The following is a 23,552-nucleotide window of genomic DNA, read 5'->3' as shown; positions in this document are numbered from 1 at the left end:
ATATTATTAAATGTTGCATTGGCTACATTCAGAATAAACCTCCGCAGGTAATCCTCAAAGTACACATCAAAGTTCTGATCTCTATTACAGAATAGTTATTTTGATAAGAATTAAAATTATGAGAAAAGAAACATACAGGATGGCAGCCCATTCTCACCTCCAAGGCGTCACCTACGTGACGCCATGGGAAGCATTTGACCATGCTTCAATATCTGACGCTTTAGGCGCCCTTTAGCGTCAGTTAGATGACGCCCTAGGATCGCGTGTACCCTACCCCCACCCCACACCTAAACCTAACCGCGTCCTCTAACTGACGCTTTCCTTTAGCGTCAGTGAGATGACGCCGTAGGATGCAAGTGACGCTAAAGGGCGCCTAAAACGTCAAATATTGAAGCATGGTCAAAGGTGACGCCTTGGGGTGAGAATGTGTTGAGGATGGTCAAGTCCAGTCTCACCAGTTTGTAATAGAACAGCCCAGCACCAATCTGGCTTGCATCTACCTGTATTTTCAATAGCTTATCCAGCCTAGGGGCATCTACATCAGGAGCACTTGGTTGATAACATTTTTAAAAGCTTTCTGACAATTTAAACTCCAAACAAAAGTGACAGCATTCTTAAGCAGATTAAGAAATGGAGAAACAACAGTTGAAAGGTTAGGGCAAATAATACCTCACCATACCGAGTTCTTTCTTTGTTGATGTTGAATGGCCACAATTTTGGCTTGAATAGGACACACCTCACCATGTCCAACTTCTTTACCCAAATACCCATCGATGCCGGGTTGGGGACCTAGTAACATTGCCGGAATCCCACCCAGTCCCGGAACGCATGCTGTGTGAACAAAAGCCAGGACCAATGCCGTAAGGGGTGTGTCATAGTGCCATCGTGCGACTCTGTTGCTCTTAGAAGAAAGTTTGTGTTCGTCATCAACAAAGAAAGGACGAACAAATGTCTGCAAACTGGAACGAAGCAGAGACCAGGAGCTCCTCACTATCCGCGCTGAAGATGGGATCGTCCACCAGCTTTGTGGAACGGTATGCGCGTGTACATGTTTTCGACGCGTACGTTACACGTCTCATCCTGACGTCATATGTCTTTACGGGTTGTGTGTGAACGCACTCACAGATCCCGGCAAATCACTGGCAGTGTGAATGAACCGAAATCAAACAATCCCGGGACAAATACCGGGTCACATTATCCGTGTATTTTCCGGAATCTCTGTGTGAAAGGGGCTTTACAGTACCCTTGGCAAACTCACACTTTGCCAAGTCAACTGTAAGACACGCCTCAGCCAAACACATCAAAAGCGCACTAAGATGTACCAGATGTTGTATTACTGAACACAATAACATCATCCAAATACACACAACCAGCCAGGCTGAAAACCACTTTATTCATCAATCTCTGGAAGGTTGCGGGTGCATTTCGCGAACCGAAACTCATAACAGAGTACAAATAAAACCCTTATGGTGTAGAGAAAGTTTTTTCTTGAGCTCTATGAGTTGCCAGTATCCATTTAAAAGGTTCAGGTTGTTTACAAAGTTCGCAGTACCCACCTGATCCACACAATCCTCCATTCGAGGAAGTGGGTAGGCGTCAGCTTTAGTAATAGCGTTTAACTTGTGGTAATCAGTGCAAAACCTATAAGTAATCCATTTGGCTTCTTTACCAGGAAACATGGCGAAGCCCAACTGGAGCACGGAGGAACGGCGATCTCGTTCTCAAGCATATCCTGAAATTCTGACTCGGAAAGTCATACTAACAAACTAGGAAAGTCAAACACCAACTCTGTCAATTCTGACCTTTGTAACTCTGAGAAATGGGAAAACAAAACATCTAGATTCTGAAGGGTCTCTGAATTCTTTAACAGTGGAAGCAAAACACAGTCTTCAGGGACAATCACATCCTCCCCTCAAAAAGGTTAAGAATTATCAAGAGAGACAATAGCAACAGTGACAGCTTAACCAGTTGAGTGTCAGAATTAGGAGAATGATAAGGCTTAAGTGAACTTACATGAAAACACTGCAGCTTTTCGCCGATCCGAGTTGCAATTTAACCATTTTGGGCAGTCATTTTACAAAGAACAGTGTATGGACCAGTACATCGTGTGCAAAAAGGAGGGCCAGATGAAGGTAACAAAACCAACACCTGAACACCTGGTGTAAAAACACGTGATTCTGCATGTTTGTCATATAGGTAGGGTTGGTGAGAAATTTTCCGGTTCCGGTTCCGATTCCGGTTCCGCCAAACGATTCCGGTTCCGGTTCCCATTCAATTAAAAATATTAGTAAGAGAAAAATCCACAATCCCTTTTGTGTTTATTTCTTATATAGTACTTGAAAAATGAGTTTAACAGACTGGTAATGTAAACAAATTCAACATATTATTAATCAATCTTTGCAAAAAATAAAAAAAAAATAAAAAGGAAATTAAAAAATTCTGCATTGTCTTGAATAATTTAGGACCTCTCCTTTTATTGTATCTCCAACATACCCTCTCAGAAGGGGTCGAATATGCTTTAACACACATATGTGTGTAGAACAGATTATTTGTAAAAACGGCTTGAATTATTGATTCATAAAGACTTTAATTTTTGCATTATTACTGGATAAATCGGCCCTAACTGCACTTAACATAACTGCAGTGCATGCGTCTTCCGGAAGAACATAGTTGCCGGAGCTACTTCTCTCTGTTTATGTCCATGACGAGTCACGCCTACCCTATCTCACGACCAATTCGTACGAATTCGTACGAGTGATTCAAAAGTGGCTAATTCGTACTAATTCATACGACCTCACTCGTACAAATTTGTACGATTTGTCTAAACCCACGTGACGGTTATGTTTAGGGGCGGGGTCAGGGGTAGGTCATTCGTACGAATTCATACGAATTGGCTAATTCGTAAAATATGTACGATTTAGCCACCTCGTAAAATTCGTACGAATTCCCGTGAGATCGGGTTGGTCACGCAGGCATTGGGCTACTCCGCAGCGGCTGCACCGCCCAGTCGAAACAAGTCAGAGTATAAAAACACGTCTGTATTAAAGAAAAAAAAAAGATTGATAAACACATATTTGGAATGTAATTAAATAACAAGTACTTTGGGTGTCTTGTTCATTATATTAATTTTTATATAAAAGCAACAGAACTTAAATCACATCCAGTTTATTAGCAACACATGCACGAGCGTGAATCCCGTTAATCCTGCGATTTCCGCCTTTGATCTCACAGGTGTCTGATTCACTGCGAGAACCGAGATCTGTCCGGCTTTATTGCGCTTTTTTCACTCCTCCCCTCACTGCAGCCGCCTACTCTCGACTACATTGCAGGCGAGGCGAGGCGCATCTCAAACAAGCCTAATCTGACGGGTAGGATGGAATGTCAGAACACCGGAATCTCGCGATAATTAGTACGTCACTCTGGTAATTCTCAAAAAAGTAGGCGAGAATTACCAGAGTGACGTACTAATTATCGCGAGATTCGGGCATACGTATACTTATAGTACGTCCGAATATTCCTACTTTCGTACTATCCACAAGTTTCCGAGGGGCGCTCCTGTAAAAAATAAAGTGGGTGAAACTTCCGGTGAGGCGGCAGAAGTAGCATTCCAATGGTATTTTGTGTGTTAGTTAGCGAAGAGGCTAGCTGTTTTTCGGAGAATTATTTTACTATTTAAAGACGCAAATCTTTATGAGAGATGTCGTTACGGAGCTCAGGGGCAACATGTGCTGTTCGCGGTTGTATGTATAACCGGACTAAACTAATTTTGGCTTAAACGTGATTGTTTTGAACATAAGCTGAAAACGAAATCAGAGTGATCCTGAGCCCGTCTCTGATCCTGCCAACGACTGTAGTTTCCATCACCTCCCAAAAGACGACGAATCTTCCTGTGTACATTTTTTTAAATTCTTAATATTCTATCAAATTTTATCAGCATGTGTTTGGATGTTCGCTATGATGTTACACCTAAACTCAGGATCAAAGCCTGTGTTGACAGAATACCAAATGTGCCAGTTAATGTATTCAAGTAGCACATTCATTTATAATTTTGAATAAACTCCAAAGCACAATGACTAAGTGTGTATTTTTTATTTTAATTGTTTGTCAGCTCGCACAACTGTCTGTCACCATGCCTTGATGAGTATTGATTATTAATAATGTTATTATAATACTGCCAATCAACTACTGCGGAGGGTTAAGGTACTGTTATTTCACCCTTTTTAATTTCGTTGAGGTTGTGTTCCCACATCGTTAGCTAGTTTGGATCGCTATAACTTGAATGACTGTCAACTATTGAATGAACGAGTGTCAAGCATGTCAAATCGTGCTTTGTTTACTTCAAAACGGAAGTCGCGCCCACTTTTGACGCAAGGCCTCATGGGGCGTAGGAAACTTGTGGATATAGTAGGGGAAAACGTCTCGGTTACGTATGTAACCCTCGTTCCCTGAGTAAGGGAACGGAGACGTTACGTCAGAAGTGACGGAGATTGGGGGTTTCGCATAGAAAGCCAATCCTCTTCGAGTATTAAAACACGAGCCAATGGCATGCAATGCCTTGGGGCTGCGGAAATTTGCATAGCGTACTCCGCCCTACTCCGTGAGTATAAAAGGAGGAAGTGAACGCAACCGCAGTATGTCTTCGCTGAGGAGCCAAGACTGAACTCGGCCTCTACCCAGCGATACAGCAGAAGTGGCAGGGAGACGTAACGTCTCCGTTCCCTTACTCAGGGAACGAGGGTTACATACGTAACCGAGACGTTCCCTATCGTAGTCACTTCGAGTTACGTCAGAAGTGACGGAGATTGGGGGTCTGTGCCATCACGCCATCTTCAAGCTGTCTTCCAGTGCCCTGCGAAAGACTGAACCCCCGAGCCTTACCTCTTTTTTTTTTTTTTTTTTTTTTTTGGGGATCCGACTTTGACACAGGATTACCAAGGTACACTGGGAAACATATCCCGAAGGGGACATGCTACCAGCTGCCTACCGAAGGGAGGACTTAAGAATACACATATGGCCACATAGGGACACATATGGAACACTGGAGTACCAACCGCAGGTGGCTACTGATTTAAACTCCAGGGGTGGCAGATGGCTTGCCAAGGGAAGACACATGCTCAGAGAGGCTTACAGTGGATAATACACATGAGACGGTTACCATGGGGAACCGTGCGCATGGAGGCACCTAGCTAGCATCCAGAGCCACGCAGTGGTGCCCGCATCGTCGGTGCTGGAGGACTCAAGACTTCAATGGAAGAACTGAGGAAACATCGCACTTATCCAGTCCGGGGAGTGGAGTGGCGAGCAAGCGAAGACACCTGAGCGGATCCAGAACTGGCCGAAACGAGTACGTGAGAGGATACCGGCTCAATTCGCAGATTATAGAATCTGGCGAAGGTGTTGGGTGTCGCCCAGCCTGCAGCTCTGCAGATGTCTGTTAGCGAGGCGCCGTGCGCTAAAGCCCAAGAGGAGGCTACACTCCGAGTGGAATGGGCCGTCACACCAAGGGGGCACGGAAGGCCTTGCTGCTGGTAAGACAAAGCAATGGCATCCACTATCCAGTGGGACAGCCGTTGCTTTGAGAGAGCCCTTCCCTTCTGGCTCCCTCCATGACAGACAAAGAGCTGGTCTGAGGTCCTGAAACACTGCGTTCTGTCGACATAGGTGCGGAGAGCACGTACCGGACAGAGCAGTGCCAAGGCTGGGTCTGCCTCCTCCGGGGGCAGCGCTTGCAGGTTCACCACCTGGTCCCGGAAGGGAGTGGTGGGAACCTTGGGCACATATCCAGGCCGGGGTCTCAGGATCACGTGAGAGTAAGCCGGCCCGAACTCCAGGCACGCTTCGTCAACGGAGAATGCGTGCAGGTCCCCCACCCTCTTGATGGAGGCCAATGCAACCAGGAGTGCTGTCTTCATGGACAGAAACTTTAACTCTACTGATTGCAAAGGCTCAAAGGGATGCCTCTGCAGAGCACTTAAAACTACCGAGAGGTCCCAAGAGGGTACGAGGGGAGGACGAGGCGGATGCAGCCTCCTCGCTCCCCTCAGGAACCTGATGACCAGGTCGTGCTTCCCTAAGGACTTACCTTCCACTGCTTCATGAGAAGCGGCAATGGCCGCGACGTAAACCTTAAGGGTGGAGGGCGACAGCCTGCGCTCCAACCCTTCTTGCAGGAAGGAAAGCACGACACTGATCGAACATCTCCGGGGGTCTTCTCCGCGAGAAGAGCACCAATTGACGAAGAGGTTCCATTTCAACGCATAAAGGTGTCTCGTGGACAACGCTCTTGCGGAAGTGATGGTTGCCGCCACCGCAGGTGGCAGCGAACTCAAACCTGCCTCGTCCCGTCCAGGAGCCACACGTGCAGCCTCCAGAGATCGGGACGAGGGTGCCACAGAGTGCCCCGTCTCTGAGAGAGTAGGTCTTGTCTCAGAGGAATAGGCCAAGGAGGTGCTGTCGCGAGGAGCATGAGATCGGAGAACCACGTCTTGGTGGGCCAGTAGGGGGCTACCAGCAAGACCTGCTCCTCGTCCTCCTTGATCTTGCACAACACCCGTGCAAGGAGGCTCACTGGGGGAAACGCATACTTGCGTGGGCCCCGTGGCCAGCTGTGCGCCAGCGCATCCGAACCGAGAGTGCCCCAGGTCAGAGAATAAAACTGGGCGCAGTGGGCTGAGTCCCGGGAGGCGAACAGATCTATCTGTGCCTCCCCGAACTCTTTCCAGATCAGCTGGACCGACTGGGGATGGAGTCGCCACTCGCCGGAGATAGGGCGGACCCGAGACAGCTCGTCGGCTGCCCAGTTCCGGTCTCCAGGAATGTGAACTGCACGAAGGGACCTCAGGTGCTTCTGACTCCATATCAAGAGGTGGCGGGCGAGCTGCGACAACCGGCGCGAGCGTAGACCCCCCTGGTGGTTGATGTACGCTACAGCCGTAGTGTTGTCTGAGCGGACAAGCACATGCTGGCCCTTGAGCAACGCTCTGAAGCGGTGCAGGGCGAGCCGTACTGCCAGCAGCTCGAGGCAATTGATGTGCATGAGGCGCTGGGCCCCCGTCCAGGAGCCGGCGGCTGCATGCCCATTGCACATGGCACCCCAACCCGTGGTAGATGCATCCGTGGAGACGATGAGATGCCTGGAAACTCGCTGAATAGGGACGCCCGTCCGTAAAAAGCTGAGGTTCGACCACGGGAAGAAGGTTCGCCGGCATGTCGGAGTCACTGGGACTCGGAGCGAGCCGCGATGCCATGCCCACCTCGGGACTCGATCGCGAAGCCACAGCTGAAGCGGTCTCATATGAAGCAAACCGAGCGGCGTTGCCGCGGCCGCGGATGCCATATGCCCCAGGAGCCTCTGAAAAAGTTTCAGTGGAACCGCACTCTTGCCCTCGAACTGACGAAGACAAGTCAGCAGTGAGTGCGCGCGCTCGATCGTGAGCTGCGCGGACATGGCGACCGAGTCTATCTCCACGCCGAGAAAAGAGATCCTCTGCACGGGGCAAAGTTTGCTCTTTTCTCGGTTGACCCGAAGGCCCAGACGGGCTAGGTGCCGGAGCACCAAGTCTCTGTGTTCGCAAAGCTGAGCTCGAGAGTGTGCTAGTATCAGCCAGTCGTCGAGATAATTCAGGATGCGAACCCCGTGTTCGCGAAGGGGAACAAGGGCTGCCTCGACGATCTTCGTGAAGACGCGAGGGGACAGAGCTAACCCGAATGGGAGAACGGCGTACTGATATGCCTGGCCCTCGAAGGCAAACCGAAGAAACGGTCTGTGTCGAGGTAAGATGGACACATGGAAGTACGCGTCCTTCAGGTCGATCGCTGCAAACCAATCCTGATACCGAACACATTCGAAAATGCGTTTGGCCGTGAGCATTTTGAACGGTAGTCGATGGAGAGAACGGTTCAAAATGCGCAGGTCCAGGATCGGTCGTAACCCACCGGTCTTCTTGGGGACAATGAAGTAGGGGCTGTAAAACCCGGACCTCACCTCGGCTGGAGGGACCGTCTCGATTGCACCCTTCGCCAGCAGGGTCGCAATCTCCGCTCTCAGGACTGGGGCATTGCCACCGACTATCATGGAGCGAACTCCCCTGAAGCGGGGAGGAGACCGTGCGAACTGAATCGCGTAGCCGAATCTGATCGTTCTGATGACCCAGCGGGATACCCCGGGAAGCGCTAGCCAGGCTTCCAGGAAGTGAGCCAACGGGGTCATGTGAACCACAGACGTCCCCCCGGAGGGGCAGCGTGGCGGGTCGACTGGCACGCGTGCAGGGGTTACCCCGCTCGGATGCGTCGAAGCCCGCTCCCCGACAGAAGGGACCAGGGAAAGCGGAGCGTTCCACGGGGGTCCGTTCTGCCGGGGGTCTGGCGAGAGAGGGGGAAGGGATTGGTGTAGCCCGGGGACGACACACGCACCCTTCCGCGCCCTCCGAGACAGAGAGGAGTGAGTGGGCCGATACCCTGGGGCATCGGGGGCACTCACTCCAGTCTGTGAGCTCAGTGAGGATGTCAAGTCTTTCTTTAACCAGTTCAGGGTGCTGCCCACCCGTGGGTGAGCAGCGGGGAGCTGAGAACAAAAGATTCTCCCCCGGCCCTCCACCGGGGGAAGGAGGGGGCCTGCTACCGCCTCCTGTGAAAGACTCGAGATCGTCACTGAGCGGCCCGTGTCAGGATCTTCGCTTGGCCTGGCGTTTAGCGGGGCGAGCGGCCTGAGGGGGCTGTGACGCCGGCCTGCGGCCTCCTCGACGCCGGGGCCCGGGTGAAGGCTGCTGCTGGGGCCGGGCGGGAGGGAGGGGAGCCGCAGGGGGGCGTCCTCGGCGGCGAGCAGGGGGAGGCGCCTGTGCCGACGACTGGGTGGAGGCAGCAGCTGGTCGTCGGGGCAGGATGTGTTTGATGGCCTCCGTCTGCTTCTGGGCGGTGGAGAACTGATGGGCGAAGTCCTCGACCGCACCGCCGAAGAGGCCAACCTGGGACAGCGGAGCGTCGAGCAGACGAGTCCGCTCAGCGCTCCGCGTATCCGACAGGTTGAGCCACAGATGACGCTCCTGAACCACGCTAGTGGCCATCACCTGACCAACGGCGCGAGCAGCCACTTTCGTTGCCCGGAGAGCAAGGTCAGTGGCGGACCGCAGTTCTTTGAATGCCGTCGTGTCAGTCCCGCCCTCGTGCATGTCTCTGAGCAACTTCGCTTGGAAGACCTGCAAAGTGGTCATAGCATGCAGAGCGGAGGCCGCCTGTCCCGCCGCTCTGTAGGATCGCGCCGCCATAGCAGACGAGAACCCACAGGCTTTGGATGGGTGCTTAGGAGGACCACGGGTGGAGGCGCTCTGTGGACACAGCTGCATCGCAACAGAGCGCTCCACCGGGGGCATCCCAGTGTACCCACGGGCGGCCCCGCCGTCGAGGGGGGGAAAGGCGGGGGAGAGATCGCGCTCTCGAGTGGACAAAGGAGCCCCCCAAGAGCGCGATAACTCCGCATGCAGCTCGGGGAAAAAAGGTATTGGAGTCGGCCGTGGCTTTGCAGCGGCAGCCTTGTCCAAAAACCAATTATCCATCCGTGAGAGGTCGGGGCAGGATGGAGGTTTCCATTCTAGCCCGATACTCCCAGCGGCTCGAGACAGCATGGCCGTCATCTCGGGATCTGACGCGGACAACGCTGGGACTCCCGAAGGAGGCAACGCAGCCGGATCTTCCTCTCCCGAGGAATCAAGCCCGCCTAGTGATGCAGTGATAGACATCGCATCATCATCTGGGGCGCTGCTCGAAGCAGCCGGTGCCGCCGAAGAGACAACCGACCGAGTCGAACTAGCGCCCGCTGGCTCACGCACTGAGGCGGGAGGTGTGGCCCGAGGAATTGTCGGGGCTTTATCCCACACCGTCACCGTTAGATCGCCCGGTCCCCGGGTCGACGGGCCCCCTCTCGTGAAGGAAGCCGATCGAGTAGGGGGGACCGGGGCTCTCACTCTAGTGAGATCATTGAGCCGCGACCTCAGTGTGGAGATGGTCATGGTCCCACAGAAGGAACATGAGTCATCCACGAACGCTGCTGCTGCATGCTGAATGCCCAAGCAAACAAAGCAGCGTTCGTGACCATCAGATGACGACAGAAATCTACCACATCCAGAAGGGCACGGGCGAGCCATCTTTAAAAAGACGTGCCGCGTGCAGCTCTTTTACAGAGAGGAGAGAAATTCACTCTTTCAGCGCTGAGGCTACCAGGGAGAAGCGCAAAGTCTGGCAAACCACTGCACAGATCGCAGGCAATGCAGAATCTCGCTGGGTACCGCCGTCACACCAACACTGAAGAGGACGCTCGTCTCGAAGAGTCTTGATTCAGCTTTGAGGAGTGAAGAGGTTCTCTTGGCTCCGAAGCGAAAACATACTGCGGTTGCGTTCACTTCCTCCTTTTATACTCACGGAGTAGGGCGGAGTACGCTATGCAAATTTCCGCAGCCCCAAGGCATTGCATGCCATTGGCTCGTGTTTTAATACTCGAAGAGGATTGGCTTTCTATGCGAAACCCCCAATCTCCGTCACTTCTGACGTAACTCGAAGTGACTACGATAGGGAACTATATTTGAAAGGAGTAGTATGTCCGAAACCTCAGTACTCATGAAAGAGTAGGCGAGAAGTTCCCGGATGATCTCCTGCTTACGCCAAGATTTTTGAGTGTTCATCCGATGGATACTCTTCTATCCCAGGAGGCCACGGGAGAGCATTCGTCGTTATCAACATCGCGGAGATCAGCGAAGCAGGGGGTTTTCAAATGTGAGTAAACACGGTTCCTTGTGTTTAAATCGTATGTGTTAAACTACTATAGAGTAAACGTTTTAACTGTTGAAGGTCTAAAGGACTTAGACAGTATAGTATAGTTGTGATTTTGCTGTAAACACATGTTTTATTAGTTAGTTAAACAGGGGAGCTCCAGTAAGTAGGCTAACGTTACACGTAAGTTTCTAAAATGGATTTACATAACCATATAACGTTACATCTTAAACACGCTTATTTAAAATGTATATTTACATCTGAAATGAAAATATTGTTTAAGTATTGCAGATGAGCACATCCCAACATGAAAAATACATCTGAGTGATGTAACGTTATGTGTGCTATTATGAAGGATAATTCACTGTTGTCAACACTACTTACATTAGACAAATGTGCTGTAAATACGGTAAATAAACAAATCTATAAAGTAACCTATGTTATAAAGTAATCTATGTTATATTTAATTTGTCCCTTATTAGTGTTGATAAATTAAGGAACATTTAAGTTGGATTAAAAGTGAGTTAACACATCAACCTCAGCATGTAAATTCAGTGTTGAGCTCGTAATGTGAATCTTGTCTGTATGTTACAAGGACAGAAGAACACGCGTGTGTTTATCCGGTGGAGAGAGGCTCATGATGCTGAATGCTGTCATCAAAGGCTTTGGGTGAGTATACTACAGAAATGGACATCAAAATCTATTCAATCTTAATTTGTAGTTTATTTGAATTATTGTAAATTCAAGTAGAGACATTACAACACTTTTCTGATTCTTGATTTCTGTGCATTTGCTGCATAGCTTTTGTGGTGGAGCAGGACCTGCAAGGAAAGATGATGGCAGCATTTGTTTTAGAGATTTTACTCAAATATAAAGTAAGGTTATTTTTAATAGATAAATCAAATGACATTGTGTTAAAATGACTGCTTTTGTATAATGTTTGTGCATTTTTGTAGGATCTGAAATGTCTGCAGACTGGTGTGAGCACTGAGGATGAGGAGCCCAGAGGTGCATCCTGGAAGTGGTGCCATGGATGAGTCCCTCCATCTCTCCACCTGCCTTTACGAGACCCTCGATCTCTCCACCTGCCCTTATTGCCTCAGATTGTGAAGCGCAGCACAACAACAAGCTCTGGGAAGAAGGCACAGTCCCCTCTGGTGAATTCATCAGAATAAAGCTGCAGAATGGGAACCGCTGTGTTGAGTCGGCATGATGTGGTGTTCAGCGGCTGTAAATACATGCTTGTAGTTTGAATAAAGCTTTGTTTCATGTGTTGTTGACTTGTATAATGCATTTGTTTATTGTGATGGTTACTTTTATTTGTTCTTTTACTCATTTATTCATTTTTATTATTGTTGTCAATATATAAAATTTAATTATTTAATTAATGTATCCATTAATTCATCGATTGACTGATAATTGAGATGTTTCACTGCATTTATGAATATAAATGTATTCATGCATAACTGTCATATGACAAAACAAATTACATTTTGCTTGTTATATTAAATTATATTTTTAGTATATAAAAAAAGTTATATAATTAAGTATTGGTCAGCATTTAATATTATTATTTTGTTTAAGGTTTGGGGTGGGCTAACAATGCAATTCATTCTGAGGTAATATTAATTTTTAAGGAGTGATACTTACATTTTTCGAGTATAAAATCAACAGTTTTCTCCAAAAGAGATCTTCGAGCAGCTGCCCGTCTCCTTTGTGCAGACATTACAAACGCAGAGGAAAACTGTTCTAGGTTGTGCTGTCGAGTCACTGATGGTATGAAGTGTTAGTACACCTGTCACTCATAATTTAAACTTATAAACGTATTACATACAAGATCATGGAAAGATACCATAATAGTCATAATGACAAAACAGAAAACATAAAGATCATTGGTTTGTTTACATCATAATACAGGAAAAAGGAACAATAACAAGGCTAAATATCTCTTCATAATACATGAAAAATGTTGTTGTTTTGTTGTTATAGGTCTGAGGGATGAAACGAGGTAAATTCATCAAGAAAAGGAGGAAAACTTAAAGGAGAAACGTTTTGGGTATAAAATAAAGAAATTAACAACATATATTCAAGAGGTGACGATTTGGGGGTTTCTTAATAAAACAAAATATCAGCTGTTTCTTCAACAATACCACAACAAAATGAGAAAGTTTCATCAATGTCAAGATATTTATAGATAGAAGAATTAAACGTGTCGCTGTTCATTTCTTTGCGCTTGTGATATGATGATAAACACGTCGTAGTAGGTCACATGATAACGTCAACATGGCAGATGTCCGGTTCTCATTCATACTCAACGAGATTTGGCTATAAAGTACCTACTCTTTTAGCGCTCGTTGAGTAAGTACTTATTGAAATTAAGTACCTACTCATTGAGTATGCGGTTTTGGACGCAGCCCATCTCTTCACCACACCGGCGACGTAAAGCGAAACCGGAAGTGTCCGACCGCACACTCACGCCACGGATCAGAAATCCAAAATGGCGGCCACGTGCAACTAGCAGAGATGCTGATGATTGACTGTGTTGCTACTGTTATATCTCTTTTACAGGTAAGATTACTTAAGTCAAATGGGTCCACGAACAGTTATGTTTAGTATTTGAGTATTTAGGATTTATGTTAAGTAACGTAAGTTTTGAGCACGAAATTGTTATCACCCGTAGAGCGTGATCAGAAACAACGCGGCAATGAAACTTCGTATGTGAAACGATAATTGGTATTATGCAATGGAGATGGAAAGACAGTACTGTTATGTAGAGGTTGTGTGATATTGATGGGTAAAATAATAGTTTAAGTGACGCGAGTTCAGTAACAGTAAGGTATTCCTTCAGGAAAATGAGCTGAAAATCCTGTAGGAAACCTGCATAATATTCCTGCAGGATTCCTGTAGGTTATTTTTGTAAGGGGGAGTTCGCGGGTGTCCGCCATTTTGCCCAAGTTGCACGCAGCGGGGACATTAGAGTTAAAGGGCAACTCCTAGGGCTAGGTAACGATACACCAAACCCAGGATTCGGTTCGTATCACGATTTTTGACCCACGATTCGATTCGTATCGCGATTCTATCACGGGGGCGAGGCTTGGGCTGAAAAATAGATTTTGAGAGGAAAAAATATACAGGTATTTTTATTAAATAACATTTGGAGAAACGTATAGAATCTGAACACCAAAAAAAACAATAATAACTATGCAAATTATTAAACTAAACTAGGCAGTGTAGGCTGCTGCTTTTGGGTTGTTTTCTGTGCTCCAACTATATATTTTTTATAAGGCTATACCCTTCTTGTTTTGAACTTCATGCATGTATTGCATGTTAAACAAGTGTATAATGTAATATGATAACAAGACTGTTTTATTTTGGTGATGATGTGTAGCCAGATATATCAGCAGAGCGCGTGCGATTACCTGCGTCTGTCTTTGAAGTCGTGAAAAGGTTGCCGTGTACCATCATTTTAAAACCACAAAATGTATTTTTTCTGCTTTAAAAATAGCAAAAATAACTGTTTCTATGTTATATATTTCTATTAGATGTGTATTTATCCCGACAGTTTCCACCAACTTTCAAATACGGAGAAATAGTTTAATTCGAAGACACGGGACGTTTCTTTATTTCCGTTTCGTCGCCCGTTTATGGCGTCATATAACCGTTGACTCCTCTATTTTCTCTAACTTCCATGCGGGACCCGGCGAAACCGCCAAACATAAAGAGGAACACTGGACTACCACAAAGAAAGCAAAGAAAATGACGAAGAAAAAAAAAGTAGTACGTATTTTTATGTGTGTAAATCACATGCCCGCACTCTTAACAGACCCACTGTCCCCGGTGCTGCTCGCGCATAAAGCGCTCCCCGTTGTTCACGGTAACCGTGTCGTCTCATTCAAAACAGCCAACTGTTGCTGTTAGCGAGCCTCGCACATTGAATACTCATATGGGTCAGGCTGCAAATGTACGTGCCCGCTTCAGCGCGCTCATGCTTACTAAATAAACGCCTCACCTCCGGCGCCGCGCACTCGCTACATTCTCTTTAGCCTTTAGCACATAGTGGATGCATAACGCAAACCCAGTCAAACGTTTGACTGCAGTATCTTATGAGCTTTATAATCCGGTGCGCCCTATATATGGTAAATATAAATATATAAATATATTCGGTGGGCAGCCTAGTATTTATTTTGGTTTGTACAGTGTAATTTACAGAATTATAAAAAATATAGGCTATATTTTTGCTACCTAAATATTAAAGATGTTTTGTGTCGCGTCCGTGTACGCGTGTGTATTTCCTTCATATTAAATATAAAATGCAAGTGTAGACTTGTATTTTTCTAATGTGTGGACGTACTGGATTTTATTAAGGGAGTAGGCTATGGATATATAAACAGAAGTGTCAATATATTGGTATTAAATGCATTTTCTGAGAATGTATTATTTTGATGGATTTCAGTTTTGGCTAATTTAACCTCAACTAGTTTTGTGGTGTAGGTCTACATATTTTATAATGTTAACTTCAAATAATATAAATAGTCATTCAAAGATAGCATTGGATCTGGATGGGAAAGATAACTGGGAGGTGGAAGGGGTGTATCGCGATTCTGCCTTCTCACATCGTGATACAGTATCGTGGACCTGAGTATCGCGATTTCGATTTTATATCGTATATGTTACAGCCCTAGCAACTCCACCCATTTGCATTAATCTTTCCATTGTTAGAAATAGGGTTGTAACGGTATGAGATTTTCACGGTATGATAATCGTCTCAGAAAATATCACGGTTTCACGGTATACGTGAAACTCAAACGAAGTGATTTGCTCAATAATGATATAAAAGAGTCGTGAAATGTGACATGAGAGAACATTAAAGTGTAATGTGTTATTTAGAGTAAACAAGTCATGCTGAGAAAGAGAATGTATGTACTTTGGAAAGTGTTTAACAGACAAAGGGAAATGTATAGTTTCAAATTAAGTTTAACGAGGGTTATTTGTTATTTTTGATATGGGGCGAGATATACTGTATGTTCACATGTTTGATTTACAAACTGTATGTTAATTTAGGTTAGTGAGCAACAGGGAATGTTATAATGAGCAATTATTAAATGTCATACTGAATGTGAGAATGCGCACAATATAGCAGTTAATGCAGAGACGAGCAGATAACACACCAAATTGAGATGCTCCACTGATGATTGACCGTGTACTGTTAAATCTGTCTTGCAGGATTGCATGCAAAGCCCCAATATAAAATGTGTTGCACCAGAAACGACGTCTGCTCCTTTCTAGATGTGTAACATAGTTGTAGAAAATTAACTATTCATATCGGCGAATTACAATGTTTGATAAAGATGGGTTTCATTAGTCTTTATGTTCCTGCAATTTTACTGTATCATTTGAGAAATAATATTTTAACATTAGACCACTTTTATTCTTTCAGTATACAGTCTGTAACAATCTGTTTCTAGCAGCAAAATGTCAGTGCATTTTAAAATGTCAGTGCTATTGTTTTGTCTCAAGATGCACATTAGTAATGTTTTTGTTTTTTGAAGGACCACACTTGCGGTCTTTGCACTTGTGTACTTGCACGATGTAGGTATTTCCTGCATTTAGCCCAAGTGTTCAAGTAGGTGTGATGACTAGAACTTTTGATTACCCAATGGGACACAAAAATGCAAGTGTTTACAGAGCTTTATTTAAATTTTCAATTCTTTGCATTTTAAAATCAACAATGTCTGGTTCGTAGTCCCAATGTAACAAAAGGCATAATTAAAAAATATGGTGCTTTTAATTAAGTGATTTAAAAAGCAGCTGCAAATGTACAAAATACACATACCATACTCATCTTTGCAACATTATAATGACACTTTAACAATGTGTTTTTCTACCAAATTACATGTAAAATGTGGTTCATTTAACTTGCAGTGGAATGTTTTCCTCATCATCTTGTGATTTCGGGGCATGTGAGTTCCCGCACCTAATGCATGATAGGATACGCTCCAATGCGGTATTCAAGATAGTCTACATTTAGTGCGTGTTCAGGGCATTGCGCGGATAGTAACAATCGGTTTTGAGTGTAGTTCACCCAAAATGTAAATTACTGTATGCAAAAAAATTCAAGTTTATAGAGTTTTAGTGTCGGTGGTACTACATTAAACTACTGTATTATGTTGAGTATAATAAAGCAATGAGGGGGATATTTGTCAGTTCTGATAATGCCAAATGTCCTATGTTACCAATAACATTGCAAGCATATTCATCTAAATATAATTCTGTATTTCAGCTTCAGAATCATGAATTCTTTTTATTCTGGTGTCTGTGGTCCTGTGCATTGGTTTCCCAGTACCAAGTCCAAACCTTTTCATTTCCACTCCCAATGTAATACCAAATTTAGCATTTTAATCAACAGTAATTTCTTTGTTTACCTTTTACCATATGTCTTGCAATATCGCAATATCATTCGATATTCGGAGTTCACTATTATGATATATATCGAATCCTAACATGAGGGTATCGTTACAACCCTAGCCCAAAGCTACTTAAATGCCCTAATTGATCAAAGGCCTATTCCTGGCTTAATCCAAGCCCTTTCTGTGAAATCAGACCTTTGAGATTAATTAACTTAAAAGTTACTTTACTAGATAGAAAAGGTGGGCATAAACATTTAAAATGTGTAAATTAGTATAAAAACAAACTCAGTATGTGTTTTCTTATTGATTTTGTCAGATCTCCTCCTTCAGTGATGCTCCTCCTCCTCCAGTGAAACTCCTCCTTCAGTGAAGCTCCCCCCACTGCAGTTCACCAATAAACGCTGGAATATTTCCCTCAGCTACAAGTGAAGACGAGCATCAAACCATCAGGAAGAGCTTACACAAACACAGAGTTTATTGAAGGACACTGAGAACATGAGATCCAGAACACTGCAGAATGAAACATACTGAAGAACAAAGAGGTTGGTGTTAATTCTTGATTCTGTATTAAAGGCACAGTATGCAAGTTTCGCCACTAGAAGTCGCTTATTCTAAACAAAGGCATAGCTTGATGATGCCGTGAATGAGCGTGGAATCATTGGAGGTCTCCATCCGACCACCGCTTCGTAAGGGCGACCGGCCCCCCGCCCACTGACCGGTCCCCTCGAACCCACTATTTGTCCAATAACCCACTATATTTACCAAACGTCCCGTTACCACTCCCAGGCCATGCTTCCATCCCACAAACCCACTATTTGTCCAATAACCCACTATATATTTTTAAAGTTTTTCCGCAGTTCATGCAATAAGCTGCAATTGGACGCGATCCCACCGGCAATCTATTGAATGGGGATTTGGGTAGTGTTTTTTTTTTTGGACATTTTAATTAAAGTTCCTGTCATGATAAAAACTATTTTACTGCACTCAGCTAGGGCCCCTGAGTCCGTAGCACCAAGCGCCGTCCCATAATTCCACCGTCCACGAACCCAATGGCATAAATGCTACGTGGGATCTCAATATCTCAGCTCTGGAAGGGTCTAGCACTCAGGTCTAAATCCCATGGCCCTCTATCAGAATCCAGAGTTTCAAGAAGATTGGAGAAACTTATTTTTTCGCACCGAAAAAAAAAAACGACAGGGGTACCACTGTCGTTTTTTTTTTTTGGAGTCGAAATTTTGAGTTTCTCTGATCTTCTTGAAACTCTGGATTCTGATAGAGGGCCATGGGATTTAGACCTGAGTGCAAAAATTGAGGTTCTAGACCCTTCCAGTGCTGAGATATTGAGATATTTATAATGGCATAAATGCTAAGTGGGATCTCAATATCTCAGCTCTGGAAGGGTCTAGAACCTCCATTTTTGCACTCAGGTCTAAGTCTCATGGCCCTCTATCAGAATCCAGAGTTTTGAGAAGATTGGGGAAACTTGATTTTTCGCCCAAAAAAAAAAACGTAAGGGGTAACACTGTCGTTTTTTTTTTTTGGAGTCGAAATTTTGAGTTTCTCTGATCTTCTTGAAACTCTGGATTCTGATAGAGGGCCATGAGACTTAGACCTGAGTGCAAAAATGGAGGCTTTAGACCCTTCCAGTGCTGACATATTGAGATATTTATAATGGCATAAATGCTAAGTGGGATCTCAATATCTCAGCTCTGGAAGGGTCTAGAGCCTCCATTTTTGCACTCAGGTCTAAGTCTCATGGCCCTCTATCAGAATCCAGAGTTTCAAGAAGATTGGAGAAACTTATTCTTTCGCACCAAAAAAAACCCACAGGGGTACTGTCGTTTTTTTTGGGTCGAAATTTTGAGTTGCTCTGATATAGGCAAGGTCTGCTCTCTCCCACGCACGTTTACAGCTTTACCGTTAACCGTTTTATACCTCGACGGTTTATTTGCCAGGAGTTATTGTTCGGCTTAAGCAAAATGTGGGTTTCTATTATACTCCAGCGGCAAAGCACAGCTAAAGCCTTTAATATCCATTTATGAAGATATTCATTTCATATTCAGCGAAATTCATGAGGTAGAAAATAGGGCTGAACGATTAATTGCATTTGCGATAAAATCGCGATATGATGAAACGCGATTTTGTAATCGCAAGAGCTGCGATTACACTGGTCACGTGACACGCGAGAGAAAAGCAGTCTGCAAGATAAAAGCATCAACTTGCCATGCTACGCGGTTTGGCGTTCAGAAAAGAACAGTTTATTGTGTTATTTATTCTCTCCTCAACAATCCTGGATCGATTCAGAGAATTTCAGAATCGAGTCTGAGCTTAGTTTTTAAACACAGATGCGTGATGACGCTGCGCGTGCTTTAGAAACGAACCGTTCCGCTTGCTTCTATTTTCTCGCTCTCTCTCTTCCTCACTCACACACATGACACCGCTCGAACCTTCCGAAACATAGTAGCGTTATTTCATAAAGTTCGGGATTGAACCGAATTACAAGGACATTCGCGGGCTTCATTGAACAGGTTTTGCCGCTTTGCTTGATGTTATAACGTTACACTTGCAGTGCGCGTTCTCTCCCGTGGGAATTTACTTTACAAATGCTTCACAGAGGCATTATTTATGTCTTTTGGAATGCAGTTGGCTTATATATTAAAACTATGAAAATCACTGAGAAGGCTGATTTCATTTTAAAATACTAACGTGTGCTTTGTGAAGAGCGCTCGTGCATGCGGCCGTGAGCGACTCATTGGTTAAATGTACTTGCATGTCAAAATGCTTTTATGATGCGAAATTAATGTGAACACGGTCAGTTATATCTTAAACCAACAGGACAAACCACATTTACAATTTCAAAAGAGATATATGCATTAGTGTGAATGCAGCTTATCATATCTAAACTGAGGGGAAATCACTCCAGCTCTTGAATGAAAAACATTCAGACAGCCTACTTTTAAATACTGAGACCACTCTTTGTTAATTGCTTGTAATGCTTTTTTTGTTTCTCTTTATTTACTAGCTTTTATATTTTGAAGCTATATTATTTTATATAGCCTATTTTTAAATTCTTAACATGTAATTGGTTTAATTAAATGTTTTTTATTTTTTAAAGTATGTGTTTTTACACAAGCAATTAAATACATATTTTAAGAGTTATTAAGATTAATTAATTAGATCGGATCATGAGCTATCTAAAGATTCCCATCTCTACTGTACAATGATTTATTGCAGGGGTGCCCAATCCTGCTCCTGGCGATCGACTGTCCTGCACAGTTCATCTCCAACCCTAATCAAACACACCTGAATGTGATCCTAAAGACCTTAATTGGCTACTTCAGGTGTGTTTGATTAGGGTTTGAGATGAACTGTGCAGGACAGTCGATCGCCAGGAGCAGGATTGGGCACCCCTGATTTATTGCTTGTCTTTGTCGACTAATACAGAAGGTAAAGAACTTTTTTTTTAAATCGCATATTAAATCGCAATCGCAATATTGGTTAAAAAAAATCGCAATTTTTCAAAATCGTTCAGCCCTAGTAGAAAATGTTATTATAGAGCCCATGAAAGCCAAAATGAGCCAATTGAGAAAGAAAGTTTGCATGTGCCTTCTGTGAGCACTGTCTCTCCAACCAAATGCCAAAAGTATTTTTTTCCAAAAGGAAGTCTACTGTTTTCATGACCATTGTCTTTTCACACAAAATGACTTGATTATCAGAAAACCTGATAAGCAAAGCCCAACTCATGCCATAGGTTGCAGTGTAGGGCTGCATTTTCATACCTGTAGGTCATTTTCTGTGTTCTGAAGCACGGATTTAATTTTTTACTCGTTCGGTTTGCTTTCACAAGGCAACATTTCAAAGCGTACCAAAATGTGTTTATGCAAGCCACATGTATAAAACGATCCTCTTATTGGTCAGAGTTCAACCAAAGAGTATAGAAGAACAAGAAGCAAAACTCTGATGCTTTTTTGGTAAAAGCCACTAGGTGGCGCTTCAGGAGCGGGGCCGCCATTTTGGGGTGAAAATTCCAACTGGAGTTACTGGACAACAGCATAGATAACAGTTTTTTGAGGTAGTTTTTTCTTCTAATTTTTCCCAAGCGGCAAAATTCTAATCTGAAAAATGACGCCTACCCGGAAGTGGGAAAAACTGCAATCCATCGAAAATCCGCTAGAGGTCGGTCCCAAAAGGGGGTGAATATCCATAGACCTCACATTAAAATGTCCGTTTTCACAGCATCAATTCATATGTTTACAGTTTGACTTTTATTGTATTTTTCGATAGGTTCTGAGTGCCTGACAACTGTGAGGTGAGTGAATTTTTTTCTAACTCGTTAGTTTAGATCGTATTTGGATGTAAAATGTATGAAAAATAAGGGCGGTTAACTTTGATTGACAGCTGATAACGGGCTGCGCCGAGTGGAATTGGACGTCTTGGCCATGATCTGACACGACGCATCTCTGTATCCTTTCTGAAACATTTGTATTTCTGAACATTTGTATTTTGTATTTCTCAAGATTTTCTAATATGGTGCCGCCCACACCCCCCATAAACAGCCTCAAACCTGTTCTTCAGAAAGTCTATGAGTGACGTCACAGACGCTTTGTCCATATTTTTTACAGTCTATGGTATTTCCATTGTATGCAACTTTACACATTTACTACTTATATTAGTTACCAACTCCATTAGGCCTGAAATATATTTTGTACGTTTTAATCCCCTGGATCATGCTACAAACATGATGATCATTGATGCGCTGTGTCCGTTATCCTATAACTTTAATTGCCACTTTGAACAGTGGCTGTGTTTTTTTTTTGTTTACATAGTTTTGTTTTAACGGTCATTAATATAAGATAATACTGCAAAATACTTGTGTTGCAATGGAGCGTTCACTTCTTGTCAATATACGTTCTTTGGTTCAACCGTTTTCATTCCTCAAGATGGACAGAGATAATCGCTCCGCTGGCTTTGTTTATTCGAATGTAGCCTTGATTCCTGCTCTGACTGATAAATTAAATATTAAAAAATATATTACATTTATGAAGCAAGTTAGGCTTCGTCAAGACAGCATTCTTGCAACACGGAATCCTGCACACGTTTCTCTTATGAACTGTCTGAGATTCATTCTTTGGTAACACGTTACTTGAAGGGGTATGCATAAGACTAACATGATGTATTATGAATATGAAGGAAGGTTTATGCATGTTTGTGACAACTGTCATTAAGTGTCTTTTGCTCAGTTATGAAAGTTTTAATGCAAATATGACATTGTTTGAGATGACTTTGTTATGACACCTTGACATTACCAAGCAGGGATGGAAATCAACTCTTTTGTCCACCGGCGGCCACTGTGGAGTTCAAAATCGACCAGCCACTCGACGTTTTTACTAGCCACTTTCTTGTTTTTAACCGACAATGTGTAACTGGTAACACTTTACAATAAGGTTCATTAGTTAATGTATTTACTAACGTGCACTAACCATGAGCAATACATTTGTTACTGCATTTGTTCATCTTTGTTAATGTTAGTTCATGAAAACACAGCTGTTCATTGTTTGTTCATGTTAGTTCACGGTGCATTAACTAATGTTAACAATATTTTAATCAAGTATTAGTAAATGTTGAAAATAACATTAACAAATGCTGTATATGTGCTATTCATTATTAGTTCATATTAACTAATGTAGTTAACTAATGTTAACTAACGAACCTTATTGTAAAGTGTTACCGTGTAACTGCATGTGAAAGTTAATGTGTATCTACATGTGAGTTAATGTGAGAGTTAATGTGTAACTGCATGTGAAAGTTAATGTGTATCTACATGCGAGTTAATGTGAGTTAATGTGTAACTGCATGTGAAAGTTAATGTGTATCTACATGTGAGTTAATGTGTAACTGCATGTGAGAGTTAATGTGTAACTGCATGTGAAAGTTAATGAGTAACTGCATGTGAAAGTTAATGTGTATCTACATGTGTGAGTTAATGTGTATCTACATGTGAGTTAATGTGTAACTGCATGTGAAAGTTAATGAGTAACTGCATGTGAAAGTTAATGTGTAACTGCATGTAAAAGTTATTTAGTAACTGCTGTGAAAGTCGATGTGTAACTGCAGTGAAAGTCTATGTGTAACTACAGGTGAAAGTCGATGAGTAAAGTGCATGTTACTGTTAATGAGTATCTGCAGATGAAGTTTATGAGTAGCTGCAAGTGGAAGTTAATGTGTAACTGCTGGTGAAAGTTATTGAGTAAATGCTTGCGAAAGTCATATGTGTAACTGCGTGTGATAATTAATGTGTAACTGCATATGAAAGTACGAGTAACTTGAGGTGAAAGTATGAGTAACTTGCAAGCGAAGTTAACGTGTAACTGCAGTGAAATGGTG

The 23,552-nt window shown here is 43.9% G+C and overlaps 2 long non-coding RNA genes across 3 annotated transcripts; both read left to right on the top strand.

Annotated features, from left to right (window-relative positions):
• Positions 1-10,666: 10,666 nt before the first annotated feature.
• On the top strand, positions 10,667-12,036 carry LOC148973303 (uncharacterized). Of its 2 annotated transcripts, none has more exons than XR_016146811.1 (4): positions 10,667-10,764; positions 11,357-11,430; positions 11,563-11,636; positions 11,718-12,036. It is a non-coding gene; the product is annotated as an uncharacterized LOC148973303 (long non-coding RNA). The 2 variants fall into 2 exon arrangements; XR_016146810.1 differs by having other exon boundaries at positions 10,674-10,764; positions 11,362-11,430.
• A 5,442-nt stretch (positions 12,037-17,478) lies between these two features.
• Positions 17,479-22,940, top strand: LOC120481805 (uncharacterized). The gene is made up of 4 exons (XR_016146759.1): positions 17,479-17,710; positions 21,453-21,477; positions 21,567-21,630; positions 22,479-22,940. It is a non-coding gene; the product is annotated as an uncharacterized LOC120481805 (long non-coding RNA).
• The last annotated feature ends 612 nt before the right edge of the window (positions 22,941-23,552 follow it).

Source organism: Pimephales promelas, chromosome 16 (assembly GCF_988280905.1).
Source record: "Pimephales promelas chromosome 16, fPimPro1.hap1.1, whole genome shotgun sequence".
NCBI lineage: Eukaryota > Metazoa > Chordata > Actinopteri > Cypriniformes > Leuciscidae > Pimephales > Pimephales promelas.
This window is presented reverse-complemented; position numbering and strand designations above follow the sequence as displayed.